Source organism: Suricata suricatta, chromosome 10, assembly GCF_006229205.1.
Source record: "Suricata suricatta isolate VVHF042 chromosome 10, meerkat_22Aug2017_6uvM2_HiC, whole genome shotgun sequence".
Classification (NCBI taxonomy): domain Eukaryota; kingdom Metazoa; phylum Chordata; class Mammalia; order Carnivora; family Herpestidae; genus Suricata; species Suricata suricatta.
Genome location: NC_043709.1, coordinates 85,373,749 through 85,391,664, shown reverse-complemented (window position 1 = coordinate 85,391,664; position 17,916 = coordinate 85,373,749). Strand labels below are relative to the sequence as shown.

Genomic DNA, 17,916 nt, shown 5'->3' with positions numbered 1-17,916 from the left:
CCCAATCATCCTTTAGTAGGGTAGTTTTTAACCTCCACATTTTTGGAGGTTTTCCAGACTTCTTCCTGTGGCTGATTTCGAGTTTCATAGCATTGTGATCTGAAAGTGTGCATAGTATGATCTCAGTTCTTTTATATTTATGGAGGGCTGTTTTATGACCCAGCATGTGATCAATTTTGGAGAATGTGCCATGTGCACTCGAGAAGAAAGTGAATTCCCTAGCGTCAGGATGCAGAGTTCTAAATATATCTATCAATTCCATCTGCTCCAGTGTGCCATTCAGGTCTATTGTTTCTTTAGTAATTTTTTGTTTGGCTGACCTATCCATTGTTGTAAGTGGAATATTAAAGTCCCCTGCAATTAGCACATTCTTATCAATAAGATTGCTTTCGTTTGTGATTAATTGTTTTATGTATCTAGGAGCTCCCAAATTCGGTGCATAGCAGCACTGTCTACAATAGCCAAATCATGGAAAGAGCCTAAATGTCCATCAACTGATGAATGGGTCAAGAATATGTGGTGTATATATACAATGGAGTGCTATATGGCAATGAGAAAGAATGAAATATGGCCATTTGTAGGAAAGTGGATGGACCTCGAGGGTGTCATGCTAAGTGAAATAAGTCAGGCAGAGAAGGATAGATACCATATGTTTGCATTCATAGGTCCAACAGGAGAGACCTGGCAGGGGACCATGTGGAGAGGAAGGGGGAAAGAAAGCAGGGAAGAGTGAGGGACACAGATCAAGGGAGACTACTGAATACTGAAGACGAACCATGGACTAAAAGGGGAGGGGGAGGGAGAGAGGGGGTGATGGTCATGGTGGGGGGCACTTGTGGGGAGAAGCACTGGGTGTTATATGGAAACCAATTTGACAATAAACTATTATAAAATAAATAAATAAAAAACCCCATAATTGTTTAGTTACCAGATGTTTTGTTTTCTGCATTGTTTCCTGGTATCTTCATACTTTGTTTGTAGCCTACTGTCTCTCACCTTCAGTAAAAGTGGAAAGAGCACAAGGACCACGCTGAACAACACAGTCGAGGGAAACAGAAATGATCAAAATCATTACCCATCTCTGACCCTGCCATTCAGATGATCCTCCTCTTGGATTCCTGCTCAGGCTCAATGGATGGACTTCAGGAGAGTGTAGGACATTTTTTTATGTGACCAACATCAGAGAGATATGTGATTTAACAAGTGTCAAGAACCACTGCTGTGTCTTTGTTTGGAGGTAAGGGGGTGGGAACGGGTCCCCAGAGAGAGAAACGTGGTACAAGCATCTTTAGTGTCCAGAAAGGAGCCTCCTGAGACAGAAGGAGCTGAAGGAAGAAAGGGAAATTGTAAAAATGGAAATGGATTAAGAGGGAACTGGTAAAAGGAGTGGTGTCCATCTTCCCTTGTTCTCCACCCTCTTTCTAGCAGGTATTTCTTCCTTCACTGTATTCTCCATGTGCTGACAATTACAGTATTCCATTTCTCTTTCAATTTAAATCTATTCAGTGTCTGTCCTGAACCAGGTTCTCTCACACCATCTCATGCAATTTCTTTGTTGCACCTGAAGTGCCTAGGATGGAGTCAACCATCCCTAAGTCATGGACTATTAATACCATTGCTTCTTATCAGGCCTGGTATCAATGCATTTTATTTTCCCCTTTCATCTGTATTTTTCTTCTCATTTCCTCTCCTCACTGGAGGCACTTGCTTTAGTGCATTTAACCAGAGTCCTTCTAATCCCTTCTCTATATGTGTATTTAGACACATTCATCCACTCAACAAATACAGCATTGTCTATGTGTCAAGCATGGTTATAGGTGTGGGGAATAGAGCCAGGTGCAAAACAATAGAAAAAAAAAGTCCTGCTTTCATGGATCTTACATTCTTTTGAAGTGATAAAACCATGAACAAATAAATAAATAAAACATATAGTACCTTAAACAGTGGTAAGTGCTATTGGGAAACAAGGCAGGACGATAAGGTCTGTTGTCAGCGGTTAGGAGCACACTGCAATTTTATATGGGGTGATTAGGAAGACCGTCCTATAAATATACTATTTTAAGGGAACAACCATGTGAATATCTGGGTTAGAAGTGGTAAAGTTGTAGGAAACAGCAAGTTCAAAGGCCTAAGGTAGGGTCTTGCCTGATAGCTTAGGAGGCCAGAATCGTTAGGAGGCCAATGACTAGGAAAAAAATGATTGTGGAAAGAGGAACAGAAAGCTGTGAGGTAGCTGGGTCAGTGACAAATACTGTAGGACTTTGTAGGGCAATTTAAATGTAGACTTTGGCTTTATTCTGAATGCAAAGGGAAACCAGTTGAAGATTGTGAGCAGAGAAATGTTGTGACATTTTTAACATATATATGTATCTTTGACAAGTATACAATAATTTTGACTATTTTTAAATATATATAAATGGCATTGCACTATACATCTCTTTCTGCTTTTTACTTTTGCTACCTAACATTGTTTCTGAGGTCTACCCAAGTTGCTGTCTGTAAATTTACTTGATCACTTCTGACTGCTGTATAATTTTTCATTGTGTGTATTATGTATTCCTCTAGTAGCAGACATTGGCATAGCTACCAAATTCCTGCTACCACGAACAGTCTTGTGATGAACGTGCTCAAATGAACCTCCCATGGACTCTGAAGAGAGTTTCCTTGGGGTGTTTACCTCAGAGAGGGATTGCTGGGTGGGAGGGTATGTGTGTTCTTAATTCCTGTGCTTCAGGATAGTGGCCCCAGTAACACTTCCACCAAAAATGCATGGTAGTTTATATTTTCTCATCAAATTCTCCTATTGATCCTGCAAGGAAAGTCATGTAATGTTTATTGTGGATGAGGAAACTGAAGCTTAGAGAGATTAAGGAAGTTACTCTACTTTAGGTAGTGAAGTGGAAGAGCCAGGGCTCAAATCCAAAATTTCTGACATAAAGTTAATTCTCTTACCTCTATAATACCCAGTACTGCTTCTTCCAGAAATAAGATAAGGCATTCATAAGCAAAGATGGTAGTAGCAATACTAGTAGTAGTAATAGTAGTAGTAGTAGTAGTAGTAGTAGTAGTAGTAGTAGTGTATTGGAGCATCGCATTTTTCAGTGCCTGATCTAACTCAGTCAGCCTAGGATCCCATGTGTTTAGCACCAACATGTATGAGGGTATCTAATTAGAGACCTTAGCATTTCAAGGTAAATTATATGGAATACAACTCTTTTAATTGTTTTATGAGGGATGGCAAACAGGCTTAAGTTTTAGTGGATGACTTTGAGGCTAGAAATTTATAAAGACTAATTGGTTTTCAAAGTTTAGGGACTTTGGATCCAATTTCAATATTAAATATTAGATAGCTTAAATAAATTATAGAAGGTACTTATTATTTGCTAAGCACTGGGCTAAAGTCATTATTTCAGTTTTCCTCACAACAACCCTATGAAGTATCTACTTTTACTCTCATTGACTGTTGTGGAAACTAAAGCACCAAGAGGTGAACTAATTTGTCTAGAGTCAACAGGTATGAGCCTGAGTTGCAATTTGAACCTGGACAGTCTACCTACAGAGCCTTACTCCTAACTACTAAGCTGTACTGTCTTCCTGTGAAGGAAGCTTTTAGACTATCTTCCCTTGGAAACTGAGGACAATTTCCTGTCAGTTGGGGTGGTTTAAAGCAGTCATTGGAAGTAGAGGGCTAGTGGACAAGAATCCCCAGAGGGAAAGAATATGAAGTTTGAAAATGCCACATGTCTTCATTATGTTTCCCCCTGTCCCCTGAAATGAGAGCCTCTTCCTTAGGACGTCTCACCTAGATTATAGGACCTGAGCATAATGCCTTAAAAAAATTGGGGCTACTATAACTGACTATGTATGGGTGTTTGGTTGCTTATTATCCAAGGCAGCCTGATATTTTTAAAAGAGGTGTCCTCAAAGGTAAATAATCCTTTATCACCCTGTGTGTCTAAACTTACCATGAATTATGTTGGTTTTCCCTCCACACTTTACATTTTGATTGACTTCTACAAGGAAGTTAATACCATTTATATCTTTACCTAAGCCAAGTTTATACAGTTTGCTTAGCTACAAAGCATATATCTCAAAGTAAAGTATATAGGAATTCTGGATTTTGTGTTCTTTCGGGTTTCTCTTCTCAGTTTGTAGATGTGCTCAACAAATATTTATTGAACATCTAACTCACAGTATGATGGAGGAGATAGGCAGCCGACCTGTAATTTTGATGCATTAAGATAAATGGCACATGGGGGAAGTCCCTGTGCTATGAAAGCACACCTTAAGAATAGCATAAGCGTCAGGGGACACTTCCTGGAGAAGTAACTTTTGATCTGGGAAGTGAAAGAGAAGTGGGGGGTAGCTAAATGAAGGGGCCAAGAGGGCATTAGAGGCAGGGGAACAGGGTGAGTGTGGAATTTTGTATCTGAAGCAGGAACTGGACAGGACTTGAGGCTAGAGGAATAAGTATAGGGCGGGTGATGAAGGAAAGAAGGATCATAAAAAAAAAGCAGTGGTGAACCACTGAAGGATTTGAAGTTTGGGGGTGGGGGATCTCTCGATCATATTGACAATGTATAAAGATTCCGTATGTAAAGAATTGACCCTGTTTATCTAACTCCCTTGCTGGTTGGTAAACCATAACATTGGAACTGGTGAGTGGCAAATAAGGGGTCTCGATGGATTTGTAGGCAAAAGGTCTGACCTCATTTCCCAAGGATTCCTTTTGATCATCTATAGAGATGATTTTTCAATTTTGATCTGATCTTTATATCTTTAAAAACCTCTGACAACATTTGCTGAAATTCTCTCAAAACCAAAGCAGGAATAGTGAGGAGAGTGAGGGCTAAATGATTTTGTGTTCTCTGTTCTCCATTACTCATTTCTGGGCCATTGAAGTGAATTGTTCACCCAAAGCCTTGCTCCCTTTGATGAAGGGCCATTTTATTAGCAGAAATGACAGAGGAGGAAAGAAGAACCAAATGTGGTGTTTCTTCATTAAGAACATATATTCAGCACACACACAAAAAATGTATATTTACAATATATTTATCATATTTAGACAATGATGTATGGGAGTAAAAAACAACTCCTTGTGTAAAATTAATAGGGAATTACAAGTGAGTGTTTTTTGCTTGTTTAATATTAATTTATTTTTTCATTTATTCATACATTTATTTATTTATTTATTTAGAAGAGAGAGAGAGCACAAGTGGTGGAGTGGCAAAGAGAAAAAGAATCCCATGCAGGCTCTGCTCTGTCAGCACAGAGCCCAGCATGGGGGTTGATCCCATAACACCAATGATTATCAGCTGAGCCAGAATCAAAAGTCTGATACTCAACTGACTGAGCCACCCAGGTAAGTACCACACTAGTTAGTGTTTTAATGCAAGTTCACAGAGAAGGGCAGTTTCTTCAGGCAGCTATCTTCTAACAGCTGAGATCATGGATGGCATGAGGTGTGTATAGAGCACAGTGTGGCCAGGGAGGAGACTGTAGAAGCGAGCTCACCTTCTCTCCTGGAATCCAGAGAGGGTGGAGACAGAAAGAATTGTTTAGTGTATGAGTTATTGAGCTAAATGACTTATTTCTTTTCATCATATCCATCACACTCTTACAACTGTGGACATATCTGTATTGAATTTTTGTCTGGTTGCATTGGATGAGATTTACTGAATGTCAGAAATCACAAAACAGCCTCTTTGGATCTCCTTCCTTCTTAATAATAGACCCTTGGTTGGCTACTGCACCAATTTATCCAGGTATTTCTTGACAGAAAGCTTGTTCCTCTCCTTCTTGAAGGTAGTTATGAAGACCCTGCCCCTTTTTCCCTCTTCCTTTCTTTTCACAGTGTCTCTGTAGACCTAAGTGCCTAAAGCAAAGGTTTGGACTCTACATTCTTTGCCATCAGTACAGTTAAATGGATGGTGCAGAATGAGGAGAAAGTGGGCCAAGGTGACATCTCATACTAGGTAGCTGATTTTGTGGCTAAGGTTTATTTGTTTACTTATTCATTATAATTTTCTTTCAAAATTTTATTTAAATTCTATTTAGTTCACATACAATGCAATACTGGTTTCAGGAGAATTTAGTGATTCCTCAGTTATATACAACTCCCAGTTCCAATCACAATATCTGCCCTCTTAATACCCATCACCCACTCGCCTCCCTCCATGAATCCTGTTTGTTCTTTATCTTTAAGAGTCTCTTATGGTTTGTTTCCCTCTTTCTCTCTCTTTTTTCACCTTTCCTATGTTTATGTTCTATTTCTTAAATTCCACATATAAATGAAATCATATGGTATTCGTCTTTTAAGACTGGAGGACCAATATGTGTATTTTAATCTCAGGTTATATTTAAAAAGTGGTTCTGTAATTGCAATGAGGCTCACTAGTGCATGAAATAATGTGTCATAACTCACGCCCAAGCACTAAACAACCATCACGTATGTGGATTATTGCACAATAAATTCATGCCCTGTTGTGACTTACAGCCCAATTACATAAAGTTAAGAGAGTCAGATGAACAAAAATGGGATTATGTCATGAGGTGTATAAAAAAAAAAGAAGGTTGGGAGGTATTTGGCACTTGTTCTGTGGGGAAAGCAGAGTCAATTAGTCTATGATGTCTCTTGGTATCAATTTCTATGATTTTTGGGCTGCAACAGGTGACATGAAGCTTCAGAGCTTTGATTGGTTGGTTGGTTGAACACCACTGTTTAGTAATCATTTATTGTTTATTTAGGCATTATGGAGGGATAACATATATTAGATGAAATATGAAGCAGCAGATTTTGAAGCCTGAGCAACAGACCTTGGCAGCCCCAACCCAACTAGGCTTAATGGAGCCTCACCGAACTTGATCCAAGACTTTCCACTCCCTGGACTTGCTACATCTCTCTATTCATAGAATTGTCTTCAATTCCAGCTAGAATGCTGTATCAGACACTTCACAGATTTGGTCAAAAGCTAGTACGCAGACGTAAGCTGTGGCCACCAGTGACTGAAGATCCAACCAGAAGGCTGAGCACTCTGGATTTAGTGGTCTTAGGTGTGGGCCACACAGTTGGTGTAGGTGTGTATGTCCTGACTGGTGAGGTGGCAAGAGATATAGCAGGACCAGCCATTGTGATCTGCTTTTTGGTAGCTGGCTTATCTTCTATGTTGGCTGGGCTGTGCTATGCAGAGTTTGGTGCCCAAATTACCCATTCTGGCTCTTCATATATCTACACCTATGTCACTATTGGTGAACTCTGGGCTTTCATCACCGGATGGAATCTCATCCTCTCCCTTGTTGCTGATACAGCCATGGTGGCCAGAGCATGGATCTTAGCTTTTGACTACTTGCGTTTGGACAAGATCTCTCAGAGCTTTCATGGGAGCATCTCACCGTATGTTTCCCATGTCCTTACAGAATATCTAGACTTCTTTTTTTTGGGTCTTTTATTGTTGCTCATAGAATTCTGGAATCTTTGGTATATTTCATTTTTCCCTGTTACCAAAGTGGTCACATTGCTAAAACTTTTGGCTCTCAGTTTTGTCATCATCTCAGGCTTCATTAAGGGGGACCTGCACAACTGGAAGCTCACAGAAGAGGACTACATAAAGGCTGGACTCAATGACACCTCTAGCTTGGGCCCTCTGGGCTCTGGAGGATTTGTGCCTTTTGGTTTTGAGGGGATTCTCCGCGGAGCAGCTACCTGTTTCTATGCATTTATAGATATTGAAAAAATTGTTTCTAGCGTTGAAGAAGTCAAGAATCCCCAGTACTCCATCCCCATGGGAATTGCAATTTCACTGTTAATCTGTTTTTTCATATATTTTGGTGTCTCTTCAGCACTTACGCTTATGGTGCCTTACTACCAGCTCCAATCTGGGAGCACCTTGCCTGAGGCATTTCTCCATATTGGCTGGGCCCCTGCCTACTATTTTGTAGCCTTTGGATTTTTCTGTAGTCTTTCTGCCACCCTCTTGGGGTTTATGCCCCCCATACGTCAGGTGATACGAGTGATGGCACAAGATGGCCTCGTGTTACCTGTCTTTGCTAGCATTGATACCAGAATATACATCCGCATCATGGCTACTGTGATCTTTGGCATGATTTCAGCCACCATGGCATTCGTTTTGGGAATCACTGATATTGTGGATCTCAGCTCAATTGGGTCCCTGATATCGAACTCTCTAGTTGTTTATTGTGTTCTCATCCTCAGGTATCAGCCTGAGAAGAGGAATGGGGGAAATGAAGCAGAGGTGCAGGAGGAAAATGAACCTGTAGCAGAGAATCTGACTCTACGGGGACTACTTTTTCCAGGCAGCTCCTCTCCGACCCCACTCTCTGGCAGGATTGTCTATGTTTGCTCCTCATTGCTCTCTTTGCTGCTCACTCTTCTTTGCCTAGTGCTGACCCAGTGGCCAATTCTTCCTTCTGGATACCCAGTGTGGATTATAGTAGTTGTTCTTCTCCTGACACTCATCACGGGAATCACTGGGATCATCTGGAGACAGCCACAAAGCTCCAGTATCCTTCACTTTAAGGTCCCTGCTCTGCCTCTCCTCCCACTACTGAGCATCTTTGTGAATGTTTACCTTATGATTCAGATGAAAGCTGGCACCTGGGCCCGATTTGGTGTCTGGATGCTGATTGGGTTCATTATTTACTTTGCCTATGGGATCCACCACAGTATGAAGAGTGTATTAACCAACTCCTCTTAATTTTGGGCCCAAACTGTAGACCTTGAAATCAGCAGTGCCAGTACATATTTGGTTTAACATCATCACACATGAGTGTGGTCTTGTCCCCCTGCACAATAATGAAGAGTACTCTTAGTATATGGAAAGCTCATGAAATGTTGGTGGGGTAAAACTAATTGAGATCTGTATGTATTATGGCGTGAAGGATCTGTCTTTTTTTTTTTCTCCTGGGTTTTTTTTTTTTTTTTTGGTCCACTTTTTAATAGTGTCAGTAGCTGATCTCTGGCTTTAAAAATTATTATTATTGGGGCGCCTGGGTGGCTCAGTCAGTTAAGCGTCCGGTTTCGGCTCAGTCATGATCTCACAGTTCGTGGGTTCGATCCCCGCGTTGGGCTCTGTGCTGACAGCTAGCTCAAAGCCTGAAGCCTGCTTCAGATTCTGTATCTCCCTCTCTCTCTGACCCTCCCCTGATATCACTGTCTCTCTCTGTCTCTCAAAAATAAGTAAAAAGCATTTAAAATTTTTAAAAAATAAAAATTATTATCAAAGACACCATTAAAAGTGTTTTCATTGTCTTTCCTTAAAGATCCAGTCACAGCAGGTTTTTGACTGGTTCAGTAGGTAGGTAGAATATTTGACTCTTAATCTCTGGGTGGTGAGTTAGAGCTGTATCTGGGTGAAGAGATTACTTAAAAATTATATCCAGTGGTAGAATAACTGTATCATATAGTAATTATTTATGAAAAGTTTTGAGGAATCTCCATACTGTTTCTCATAGGGGCTGCACCAGTTGTGATTCCCACTGACAGTGTATGAGGGGTTCCTTTTTCTCCATATCTAGGTCAACACTTGCTTTTTTTGTCTTTTTTATTTTATCCATTTTAAATGGTGTAGAGTGATAACTCATTTTAATGTTAATTTACATTTCCCTGAGGATTAGTGATACTGAGTATATTACTATGTGTCTCTTGCCCATTTATATGTCCTCTTTGGAAAAATGCCTATTCAGATTCTTTGCCCATTTTTATTTGGATTATTTGTTTTTCTGGTATTGAGTTATATAAGTTCTTTATGTATTTTGGGTACTAACTGCTTACAAAACATAACATTCTGACTCAATAGGTTGCCTTTTTGTCAGGTTGATGGTTTCATTTTAGTGCCAAAGCTTTTTAGTTAAATGAATTAAAAAAGATATATGCTTATTTAATATATTCTGTCAAGGACAGAAATTACATGCTTTTTTTTTTCCCCCATAGGAAGTGTACCTTGGGTTTTTCCCTTATTATTTTCTTTACTTTTTTTTTCCTCTTCTTTTTTTGGTGGTGGGGGTGGTTATGTTTAAATGAAGTTGCTTTTACAACACCAAAGACTTAATCATCCACTTCCTACATAAAAGGTAGCTACTTTTTTGCATGGACCTCAAGTATATTGTAGTATAGAGGTGGAATTTAAGGAAAGGTATTAAGCAGGCTGTGTTGTAGCTTATGGGCAAGTAATAAATTGTATAATTTATCTTGAATGTATCATAGATAAGCTGCTATATAATGATTGCCACTTCAGATAGCTGTGAAATTAGGTGATTAACTAGTTGTTACTTAACCTTCTAATTTCTGTATAAGTCTAATTACATGAAATAGAAGTTGGTGTTTTGATTTTTTACTTTGCTTTTCTGTTTGGAGTGTCATTGTAACTACTGTATTGTAAATGATGGAAAATAATTGCATATGTTACAAAAAATAAATTGTGTTATATTAAAAAAAGATATATGAATGCCTATGTTCATTGCAGCATTGTTTACAATAGATAGGATGATAACAGAAACTCAAAAGTCCAGATATGAATGGATAAAGAAGATGTGGTGTGTGTATATATCTATATCTATATCTATATCTATTATCTACTTATCATCTATCTATCTCACTATGTAATGGAATATTAGTCATAAGAGAGAGTGAAATCTTGCCATTTGTAACAACATGGATGGACCTACAGTGTATAATGCTAAGTGAAATAAGTCAAAGGATGACAAATATCACATTTTCTAGTCTTGTGTGGAAATAAAACAAAGAAAAAAAGAGAGAAATATCAACAACAAAAACAAAAATCCACCCCTGACTCTTAAATACAAGGAATAATCTGGTGGTTTCAAGAGGGCAGATGGGTGGGGGGAGGGGTGAAACAAAAGGGAACTAAGAGTACACTTATTTTGATGAACACTGATAAACATATAGAATTGCTTAATCATTATATGGTACACCTGAGAGTAATTAAAAACAGTGTATATTCATAATTCTGCAATAAAAAAGCAAAATAAATTAGAATGACACCTAATAGGATGAAATACAGCCCCTGCCTTTAGGAGTTTATAATACAAGGCATAAAGCATAGCTATAACACAAAGTAGAAAGTGTTGCCATAAGTAATATATAGATAAAGTGTCTTGGGAAATCAGAATGCAGAATGATCATTTGTGGCTGGCACAGTGATGAGGATTGGTGAAATCAGAGAAGGCTTTTGAGAGGAATGTCATTTGAGTTAGCTCTCTTCAACTTTGGCTTTGCCAATGTGGGAAGTAGGGAGAGATTGTAGAGATTGAGAACACCACGAGGAGAAGCAAAAGAAAAGGAAGCAGTGTTCAGAGCACACTGAAACAGGTTGTATAGCTTGAGCCTTGGCTGTGAGAGGGGGCAACAGAATATGCACAGATGTATTGGAGACAGAGCTTTCCTCTGAGCACAGAGCACTTTGGCCTTGAACCCAACACTTCATTAAAAACCCGGGGAGTTGATTCTTCTGCTTGAAGACATCTGCATTCTTAGACTTGAAAGTTCCCTACTGATGTCAGCTTTGGTCCACCTCCTCAGAAGGAGGCTGGCTGAGAGCCAGGTGTTCTGGAATCTGGTCTTTTTTTCACCACTAAGTAGCAATGTGACCTTGAGCAAGCCCCTCAGTGCCTTTAGTGCTCTGCTTATTTATCTGTAACACAAAAAGTCAGAACTGATCGTTTCTAAAGTTCCATTTACTTAAAACAATTCGATTTCCTGTAGTTCTTCTTTCCTGTTATTCTCTCAGGTAGGTCTCTCTGCTGCACATGACCTGAACCTGTATCTTTCCCACTTTTCACAACAACCCATTGTTGGGGCTATCGCGGTACAATAAATGACACCCACTTGCCTCTCCTATGTTTGGAGCCAATCGATAATCAAGACAGGTGATTAAACCCTCAGCTTAGCTCTGCAATATAATTGGCTTGCTGATCCCACATTACACAATTAGACTGACTTACTCCTCATTACAGGTAGTGCTACACACACCCTGCTTCCCATCACAGGAGAGAATCTGCATTTATTAGATTTTCATATGTATGAACAGATTGGAAATGTATGTGTCCTGTGGGCAGGTTGGCTCTGTAGAAATAAAGAAAACCAGTAAAAAAAAAAAAACTGGAGAGGGCTGAACTGGTTATGCTTAGTGCTGTCTCTTCAACCCACTAATCAAAGTCACAATAAGGGGTGGGTGGAAAGAGGAATAGTATTTTGCTCAGCAGTAGTCAAACTTCATTGGGTGTCACGTCACATGGAGGACTTGTGAAAACAGATCACTGGGCTCTGCCATCAGCTTTCAAAATTGAGTAGGTCTTGTGGGACCCAGAACTTGTAGTTCTCATAAGTTCCCAGGAGATGTTGATGATACTGGTGCAGGGACCACACTTCAAAAGCCAAAGTTTCAACTGAAACCCCTCTCTGCTTTGTTTTGAGAAATCTGTATTGTAGGAGGAAAAAGTACCCTTACTTCTAGCTGTTCAGGGTGCACACAAGACACACTTCTGATTCTCTGAGATAGACATTTTGGAGCCCTTGAGGTCAAACAGTCAAGTTCTTTTCCAAGCTGGGCCACTTTCTGTTTCTGAAGAAGGTTTATCTTCTACCATCTGCACTAGGGCCAGCACCTGAAAGAAGTATAAGTAGGCTTTAGAACTGGCAAGGGATTTGATGCTATGGGTGCAGGGAAGTGAGGTGGAAAACAATGAACACTGCTTAAAAGAGGGTAAGAAAGAGTGGGGCCAGAACACACATGGAGGTAGAGGAATGGGGAATCTTATTGCTGAACAAAGGAAGCTCAGATTTATATCTGGACAGAATTCATAATCTGTAAATTGTATTCATACTCCAATTCCTAACTGAAGGTCATCTCTGGAGTCTGTTCCTCAGTGGGAAGTAACATTATTGCTTCAGGGGCAGACAGGATAGGTCATGTGACTCAGGGCAGGCCAGGGCTGATTATGATGACAGAGCTGACATCGATGTGAGTGAATATGGGCAGATTTTCCCAAGGAGCTTTGTTTAAATGATGCAGGAAGAGAAGATGGAGAATACTGGAAGGAAAAGGGCACAGGTATTCTCTCTGAGTTCAGTGGATTAAGGGATGACAGAGAAGGGGAGAGTTCAGTCAGAATCACAGTCTCCATTAATTGCTTTACTTTCCTACTTTATCCTTATCAACTATAACCTATGTGATTGAACATAGAAAGTAGATTGCTAATAATGTCACTAATCCTCCAATCCACATCACATGAGTTTATCTTTTCATGTATCCCTGGAGCAGATACTCCAATGGCTCTTTCAAGGGAATGACTTTAATTCCAATTTCCTTCCAGAATATGCTCTGCAACAGCAAAGCAGCATGTACATTGGGGATTTCACCCTCATACCTAAACACATGTTGTTTTCCTACAGAAAAGCTGTCTGCCTCCCTCCCTATTTCACTCTCTTCTTCCTCTTCTCCCCTTAACAGGACTATTTCTTTCTATAACCACCTACTGGAGTTGGGTTTAATGTTCTACACTTTTAACTCCTCTACTCTTTGCTTCTTCAGTTTTTTGATTCTCCCCCTTCACTTCTCCCTCCTTCCTCCTATCCTTATCACTCAGGTCCTCCTCTTGCTCGTTCAGTTCTTCCTGCCTTCTTTCTGGGTCATCTCACTTCTGTTTCCTCTCAACCTTCTTCATCTATGATTCCAACTTTGAAGAGATGGAAAGAGGAGTATTAAGAGCAGCCTCTGTGGAGTAGTGGGCTTTGGACACAGCAAGAGGCATGGTTGTCAGATATCAGGAAGAACCCAATAGACTCAGACAACGTGGCATGTTTCCCGACCCATTTTTCCTCATAGATAGAGGTGGCAGCTGGGGTTCAAACTACAGAGACTAAAATAAAATTGGTTAGATTAAGGAGTCAAGCAGCCCTCTTTCCCTGATGTCTACCCTTAATAATATTCTAATTATGATGAGTCACTGGAAATGGAAAAAAAATCGCCTGGGGAGATGGGTGTTCCCAGGTTCATCCTCTATCCTCTCATAAAAACAAAAAATGACCCCATCCACTACTTCTACAAGTTTACAGTTAAGCTGATGGACCAGGGTATGCTCTGACTTTTAAGAAGAGATTTTGCTATCCCAACCATACAGAACTGGTTTAACATAATACCTGAATTGTACAATTGTAAGAGAATCTATCATATTGTTCAGTGGTTCAACTAATAATATGCCCGTGGGTCCCTGTTATGATCCCCACAGAATAACAAGGCAAAGTCTGTCTATAAATTAGCTGTTATGGTAAATTCTCTGAAGTTTACCTCAATTAGTCTAATTTAGGCAAACAACAAACATTCAAATACAGTTTTTCAGAACTAGAATTTAATATCTATAATGGTGTGCTATTGAAACATAGTTTTTGTCTCTAAAATCACCCTTATTTCCAAAGAGAGCCAAATTGAGACTAATGCATTTGAAAAACAAGTCCCATTTTAACAAAGCTGGCCTAATTATTTAATAAGCTCAGCAAGAATAGTGATTGACCTAATAGAGTCTTTCAACTTGCTTCGTAATGAATTTTCATAATGAATTTTCATAATGAATCTCCAGATTGAAATTGATTAGCCTCTCCAGGTGATAAGCCAAGCCGAATACTTACCATCAGACTGACCTCTAATACTTGTAGATTGGGTGAATTCCTCTTCTCAAAGTCCCTCAAATATCCTGAAGTTTCTTGCAACTGCCAGAAAGTGACATTCTTTACTCACCTAGCAAGGGTGTTAGGAACTTTGCAAGCAAGGTATCTGGCCAAAAATTCCAGGGAGCTTTATTGCCTGCATAACGTCAAGCTTAGTTTCTTAAAGCTGTCTGGTCATATCTGAGTCTCTGCATGTCTATCTTAAATATTACATTCCAGTAATGTAATGTAAAGTAACTTTCTTAAAGTAATTAGTGTTTCCTTGGCATGCTTGTAAAATGGGAACAGATTAATATTGAAGTTATGCAAACAGCTGCAATTCCCATGAAATAAAGAATATTCACCAAGAGGTTCTTATCTCTGGAGGGTTTCAGGTAGAGAGAAAAGTTAAATGTTTCCATTTGTTTACAAAGGAATATCTTATCATATCATAGATCTTTTAACAGAAAGTGTCTTAATCTGGAAGAGCCAACATAGAGAACAAAAAACGTTTCAAATAAAAGTCTTAAAATCTGTACCCATCCTCGTCCATTCATTCAGTCCCATATTACTAATTCTTGTTCTGTTTGAATGCGCTTGTCCATTAGTTCCTAAAATTCTTACTCAGTTTAGTTTTATAATTGTAAAGATATAAAAAAGAAACCCTGTATTTGTCAAAACTCCTTTCCATGAATCTCCTTGAAGAGGAAACACATTTTTCAAGAGTATCCGAACAATAGCTGTAAATGAGAAAAGACTCAAAAATTGACATTATTCAAGATCTGATGATAGTTCATTATAATTGCAGTTGACAAGGAAATCTAATTATTTCTGGAACATACAATATTCTAAACATACAGTGTCAAGTGATGACCCTATACCAGAACATATTAAAACTTGCAGAATTTTCTGTATTTTCTTTTCTTAAATTAATTTATTAATTTATTTATTTTTAAATTTATGTTCAAGTTAGTTAGCATATAGTGCTATAAGGATTTCAGGAGTAGATTCCAGTGATTCATCCCCTATGTATAACACCCAGTGCTCATCCCAACAAGTGTCCTCCCTTATGCCCCTTACCCATCCTCCACCCTCAATCCCTCTCTGTATTTAAGAGTCTCTTACGTTTCACCCCTCCTTGTTTTTATATTATTTTTGCTTCCTTTCTCGTATGTTCATTTGTTCTGTGTCTTAAATTTCTCATATGAGTGAAGTCATATGATATTTGTCTCTAACTGGTTAATTTCGCTTAGCATAATACCCTCTAGTTCCATTCATGTAGTTGCAAATGGCATGATTTCATACTTTTTGATTGCCAAATAATACTCCATTCTCTCTGTGTGTGTGTGTGTGTGTGTGTGTGTGTACACCACAACTTCTTAATTCATTCTTTCTTGAAAGTTTTTATCAAGAAAGGATGCTGTATTTTGTCAAATGCTTTCTCTGCATCTATTGAGAGGATCATGTGGTTCTTGTCCCTTCTTTTATTGATGCGATGTATCATGTTGATTGTTTTGTGAATATTGGACCAGTCCTGCATCCCAGGAATAAATCCCAATTGGTTGTGATGAATAATTAATTATTGTAATGTATGGTTGGATCCAATTGGCAAATATCTTGTTGAGGATTTTCGCATTTATGTTCATCAGGGAAATTGATCAGTGGTTCTCCTTTCTAGTGTGGCCTTTGCCTGATTTTGGGATCAAGGCAATTCTGGCTTCATAGAATTGAGTTTGGAAGTTTTGCTTCCATTTCAATTTTTTGGGAACAGCTTCAAATGAATAGGTGTTAACTCTCCTATCTGGCCCTGGATTCTTGTTTTTTGGGAGATTTTCGATTACTAGTTCTATTTCTTTACTGGTTATGGTTCTGTGCAAATTTTCTTTCTTCTTGTTTCAGTTTTGGTAGTTTATATCTTTCTAGGAATTTGTCCATTTCCTCCAGATTTCCCATTTTATTGTCATATTATTGCTCATAATATTCTCTTATTATTGTTTTTATTTCTGCTGTGTTGGTTGTTACCTCTCCTCTTTCATTCTTGATTTTATTTATTTGGGTCCTTTCCTTTTTCTTTTTGATCAAACTGGCTAGTGGTTTATCAATCTTGTTAATTCTTTCACGAAATTAACTCCTGATTTCATTGAACTGTTCTACTGGGTTTTGTTGTTGTTTGTTTCAATAGAATTGATGTCTGCTCTAATCTTAATTATTTCCTGTCTTTTGCTGGTTTTGAGTTTTATTTGCTGTTCTTTTTCCAGCTTTCTTCCTTCCTTAGGAAGACCTGGATTGCTATATACCTCTCTCTTATGATCACCTTTGCTGCATCCCAGAGGTTTTGGGCTGTGGTGTTATCATTTTCATTGGCTTCCATGTACTTTTTAATGTCCTCTTTAAGTTTTTGGTTAGCCCATTCATTCTTGAGTAGGATGTTCATTAGTATCCATGTATTTGTTATCTTTACAAATTTTTTATGGTTGATTTCAAGTTTCATTGTGTTGTAGTCTGAAAATATGCCCAGTATGTACTCAATCTTTCTGTACTTGCTGAGGGCTAATTTGTGTCTCAGTTTGTGATCTACTATGGAGAATGTTCCATGTACACCCGAGTAGAATGTGTATTCTGCTGCTTTAGGATGAAATGTTCTGAATATATCTGTTAAATCCACGTGGCCCAGTGTGTTATTCAAAGCCATGGTTTCCTTGTTGATTTTCTGTTTAGATGATCTGTCCATTGCTGTAAATGGGATGTTACAGTCCCCTAATATTACGGTATTATTATCAATTGTTTTATGTGTGTTTGTGATTAATCGATTTATATATTTGGGTCCTCTCTCATTAAGGGCATAAATGTTTACAATGTTTAGGTCTTCTTGGTGGATAGACCCCTTAATTATGCTATAATGTCCTTCTTCATCTCTTGTAACAGTCTTTAAGGTCTAGATTGTCTGAAATTATTATGGCTACTCCAGTTTTTTGGGGTTTTTTTTTTTTTGGCGACCGTTAGCATGATGGATAGATGGTTCTCCATCCCCTTACTTTCAATCTGAAGGTGTCTGTAGGTCTGAAATAGGTCTCTTGTAAACAGTATATAGATGGATCATGTTTTCCTGTCCATTCTATTACCCTACATCTTTTGATTGGAGCATTTAGTCTATTGAGATTGAGTGAGTACTGAAAATTGTGGATTTATTGCCATTATGTTCCCTGTAGAGTTGAAGCTTCTGGTGGTGTTCTCTA

At 38.7% G+C, this 17,916-nt stretch overlaps 1 pseudogene; it reads left to right on the top strand.

Moving 5' to 3' along the window:
* Window positions 1-6,935: 6,935 nt before the first annotated feature.
* Window positions 6,936-8,714, top strand: LOC115305720 (annotated as a pseudogene).
* Window positions 8,715-17,916: the final 9,202 nt, after the last annotated feature.